This window comes from Sceloporus undulatus, chromosome 6 (genome assembly GCF_019175285.1).
Source record: "Sceloporus undulatus isolate JIND9_A2432 ecotype Alabama chromosome 6, SceUnd_v1.1, whole genome shotgun sequence".
NCBI lineage: Eukaryota > Metazoa > Chordata > Lepidosauria > Squamata > Phrynosomatidae > Sceloporus > Sceloporus undulatus.
The window spans coordinates 125269053-125274225 of record NC_056527.1 but is presented as its reverse complement, the minus strand read 5'-3'; the positions used below and the strand labels follow the sequence as shown (position 1 = coordinate 125274225).

The window sequence follows — 5173 nt, the reverse complement described above, 5'->3', positions numbered from 1 at the left end:
TATTATTATTATTATTATTATTATTATTATTATTATTATTATTATTATTATTCCTTTATATTCCGCCTTTCTCCCACTACTGGGACTCAAGGCGGCTTCCTTCTTCCTGGGAAGAAAACCAAAACAGGGTCGGTTTTCGTTCCGGGGGTGGCTCTAATGGATCTACCAGATCTCCTTCCTTCTCTGGATAAACAAACAGACCCCTTTTGTGTCAATAAAACCCAAGTCCTTAGAAAAGGGCCCTAAAGGCATCAATGTCTCTCCATCGTCGGAGGTCCTTAAAGAGTCCAAAACATATCCCCCCCGAAAGTGAGCATCAGAGTTTAGCCTTAAAGGAAGAAGGATTTGGGGGTGATCGAAAGGATGCGATGAAATTTCAACATCCATAAATATTCCTCATAAATAGCTCTGGAGGGAAAGGGTTTGTTTTTACTTTCAGGAAGAACCTGTTTCTTTTTGAACCGGGCTGCAAATCCCATTGAAAACGCAGGGCTCTCCAAGTGCCCCGTTCCTTCGAAGGGGGCTTTTCTTGCAAGGCTTGCAAACTTTGGAGGCTTCAGAGGTAAAGCAAAGCAAAAGCCCTCGGTGGGATTGCTTTCTGGCTTCCAGAGCTTTCCCCCAAATGAATGCCAGTGACTTCGGAAAGTCTCCCTTCCAAGGAAATAATGGATGAAATGAAGTCGGAGGAAGAAGGCGCAAGGGACTCTTAAGGTCCATTGAAACCCAAGGATGACCACAGACTTGTAGGATCGGTGTAAAACAAGGAAGAAAAGTCAAGAAGAAAACTCCAAGGGTGCAATCCTATAAAAACAGACTTGGAAGAGACCCCATAAAGCCATCCAAGCCAACCCCATTCTGCCATGCAAGAAGAAACAGCCATTTGCATCAATGGGAGGCAAGAAATTGCAGCAAGGGACCATTTTAGGAAGAATAAGGTCTCGTCTGCACTGCGAAAAGTTATGCAGTTTGACACCGCTTCGACAGCCCTGGCTCCTATATATGTTTATACATGCGATCCTGGGATTTGGAGTTTGTTGTGGCACCTTCTGACAGCGGAAGTTAACCTACATGTCCCAGAATTCCAGAGCATGGAGCCGGGGCAGTTAAAGCGGGATGAGACTGCATGGTTTCTGCAGTGTAGATTAGACGAATAAGGATCCTAGGATGGATCTATTCAAAGGCGACTTCGGCTTCGTGGAAAGTATCGATCCAGATCAGAGCATCTTTCTTCTAGTGTCGTAAAGGTCTCCGGAGTCAATGTTGTTTTTTCCACTCTTTGAAATGGATCGATTTAGGAAATTGGAAAAATGGGGAGGGAAACCTTTCCTTCGTCTTCCTTCACCAGCATCCTGAACCTCGAAATTTGGGACTTTTCCCCTTTGCAACTAAACCGAGGATCGGGATTTTTGGGGGAGAACTTGATTGTGGAACTGAATTTGGTTGGTCTGAGGCTGAGAGAGTGTGACTTCGTTCCTGGAGGTCCCTGGGATTCGAACTCAAGCCTCTGAGAGGATCTCCAAGACCCCAGGCTGGCTAAAAGGAGAGAGGAAAACAACAACAACAACAACAACAACAATAATATAATTAATAATTACTGTATTAATTTATCATTAATAATACATATTATTGTTAATAATAATGGTCAATATATCTCCCCAAAAGCTAGCTAACCTTGTTATTGATCATTTGAAGAAATCAGGTCCTAATATTCGCAACTTTCGCAAGGCCGAAAGTTATTGATCCGATCGACTTCATTTTGGAAGTAACTTGGGATCGGGTCCTCTGGAAACATCTTTTTTATTATTTAAAGACTTTTAAACCAGTTTCTTTGGGGAGTTTATTTCGGGGATATTTGTCACGCATCACGTCCAAGTGAATTTGCTTAAAAATAAACTGGTTTCGGTCCAAAACCCACTTCAGAGATCATCCAGTTTGAGACCCTGGCTCAATGGCTAGGGAACCCTGGGAGTTGTAGTTTGTGGGACACACTGAGCCTTCTCTGTCAGAGAGCTTTGGAGCCACAGCGAACTACAGCTCCCAGCCCTGAGCCAAGGCACTTAAGGCGGTCTCAAACTGGATCATTTCTACAGTGGGTTTTGGGACCTGTTTCTAAATGCTCCACCGAAGTTCTAAGTTATTGAAAGGCTGGGAAAAAATTCATAGGTGTATAATTAATTAATTAATTAATTAATTTTGATTTTATTTTTATGCCGCCTGTCTCCCAAAAAAGGGAGCCAAGGCGACACACAAGATTTTTTTTAAAAAAACAAACCACTTTAAAAACAAGTTAAAAAAAACCCAATTAAAACAACCCTGTTAGAACAGTATAAAATTAAGATATTTTAATTATTAAAATATATTAAATATATATATTTATATATTTATAATATATAATATATATTTATTATGTATATATATATATATATATATATATACACACACACTTATATATTTATAATATATAATATATATTTAAATTAAGATTTAACATACAAATGTTAAAACATACTAATTTATTATGGGGGGCAATGTCTTTCATTTTCTCCTCCCCATAGCTGTGTTTCCCACATCTATAAATGTTTTTAAAAGCCTTGAAATGCCCCCAAAATTGCACTTTCCTGAGGCTCCTTTAAACCCATCCAAAAATACTCGAATTGCATAGAAACATAGGTCCGAAACACACTGCAAAAACAACTCCTGGAATCCTGGAAGTTATAGTTTATTGTGGCCCCGGAGCTCCCTGACAGAGAAGTTTCAATGTCTCACAAAACTACAATTCCCAGAATCCCATAGTATTGAGCCAAGACAGCCTGAAACTGGATTATTTCTGCAAGGTGTTTTGGACCCTGTTTAAATAGATCCAGGGTTAGCCGTGTTGGCCTGAGAGCAAAGTACGATAATACCCCAAATCCACAAAATGCAACAACAATAATACGCCAAACCCACCAAACAGCGATGCCTTTATAGAGGGACAACCAAGATGCCCAAACGACACGATGCAAGCCTTCTTCATCCATTGGCTTCATAGAAAGGATCAGGATGCAAAGAGTTAAAGAAGCTTCCTTCAGGCTGCATCCGCACTGCAGAAATAACCCGCTTTGACGCCGCTTTAACTGCCTTGGTTCAATGCTATGGAACAAGGGGGAATGAATGGTGTAGTTCTGTGAGACCTTTAGCCTTCTCTGTCAGAGAGCTCTGGTGCCACAGCAATCTACAGATCCCAGGATTCCATAGCACTGAGCCATGGCAGTTAAAGTGGTGTCGAACCGGATTATTTCCGCAGGGCGGATGCAGCCACAGTCTCTCGGGAGGGTTTTATCTTTTCTTTCCTCATCAAATAGAAATAAAATACAATAAAACACCTTCTGTATCTGCTGAATGCCAGCAAAATTTTAAATCTCGTCGGAGTTGTTGTAAAAGCTTGTGAGCTAACTATTTGGGAGTAACGACGTTATTGCAAAGGAGTTTGCTGCGTTGTTTCCTTAGTTTTTAAGGTGGACAGAAACTCCCTCGGCTGTAGGACTCTTGAAGTGATCATTTCGTAATCTAAACAATGGCATTTTTATTCCGAGTTTGAAGTCCTAGGCTTGCTTTGCTGGAAGTGGGTACATTCACGTTTAGGATGCCATCCGCACTGCAGAAATAATCCACTTTGGCACCGCTTTAACCGCTACGGGTCCGTGCTGCGGAATCCTGTGATTTGTAGTTTGTTGTGGCACCAAAACACTCTGACAGAGAATGCTCAATATGGCTGTATCCGCATCCATGCTGTGGAATCCTGGGATTTGTAGTTTAGTGTGGCTCCAGCTCTCTCTGACAGAGAAGGATAAATAACTCCTAAAACTACATTTCCCAGAATCCCCTAGCAGTGAGCCAGGGCGGTTCAAGCGGTCTCAAATTGCATTATTTCTCCAGTGTGTTTTGGCAAGGAAACTCTGGTGACAGAAGAAACTCCCAGAATTCCATAGCATGGAGCCAGGGCAGTTAAAGTGGGGTCAGTAGGGCGGTGGGGAATACCGCCAACGGCTCGCAAAAACTACAAATCCCGGAATCGTGGCAGTTAAAGCGGTGTCAAACTGGATTGTTTTTGCAGTGCGGACGCAGTCTGTAGCGAAATGCGTACAAAGTCGGGCGCCTTCTAGAAAGCGCAGCAATGGCAGGATTCAGGTCGGGAGTCGGAGGGAACAAAATATAGGGACAAGGGAATGAATAAAAGATAAATATAGGTCCCAAGGATCCTGGCCCAGTGCTCGGGAATCCTGGGAATTGTAGGTCCAGACTGCAGATTGAAGTTGCATTCAACAGAATTCAGCTTCGGTGTATTTTAATCTCAGTTGGAGCAAAAATGTGTCACACATTAGAATATATATATATATATACACACACACACACATATATATATATATAAGACTTTACAGCAATGTGGGTCTTGTTTTCATTCTGTTCTGGGTTTCTTTGTGGTGATGCTGCTCTTTTAAAGTCCTATTTAAGAAACTTGTCCAGAAATGCTATGATATATATAGCATTTCTGGACAAATTTATATTTATATTTGTATTTATAGACTTATTAAGTCCGAAACGCACTGCAGAAACCGTCCAGTTTGAGACTGCTTTACCTGCCCTGGCTCAGTGCTAGGGAATTCTGGGATCTGTAGGTTTGGGGAGACATTCACCCTTCTCTCTCAGAGAGCTCTGGGTCCCCCAACAAACTACAATTCCCAGGATTCCCTAACACTGAACCAGGGAAGTTCAAACAGTCTCAAAGTGGATGGTTCCTGCAGGGCATCTTGGACTTACTGTAGAAATAACCCACTTTGACACCACTTGCACAGCCATGGCGACCTGAAATACACACACACACACACACACACACACACACACCCCTACAATCTCCTCATGATCCAAAACTCACTGCAAAAACAGGCCAGTTTGGGATTGGTTGAGCTGCTCTAGCTCACTGCTAGGGGATCCTGGGAATTGTAGTTTATCGTGGCCCCCAGAGCTCTCTGACAGAGAAGACTCAGTGTCTCACAAATTGAGTCATTGAGTCAGGGCAGTTCAAGGGGTCTCAAAGTGGACCATTTCTGCAAGGGTGGCTTGGACCAGATTGGGTCTGATTTGCCAAAAGAAGGTGGCTGGTGGGGAGAAGACATTTCCTAGGATGGGGAGCAAC

At 42.4% G+C, this 5173-nt stretch overlaps 1 protein-coding gene across 3 annotated transcripts in view; it reads left to right on the top strand.

Moving 5' to 3' along the window:
• Positions 1-5173, top strand: part of EBF2 (EBF transcription factor 2) — a 206135-nt gene that overhangs the window by 26216 nt on the left and 174746 nt on the right. The gene's annotated exons all lie outside the window — the stretch shown is intronic.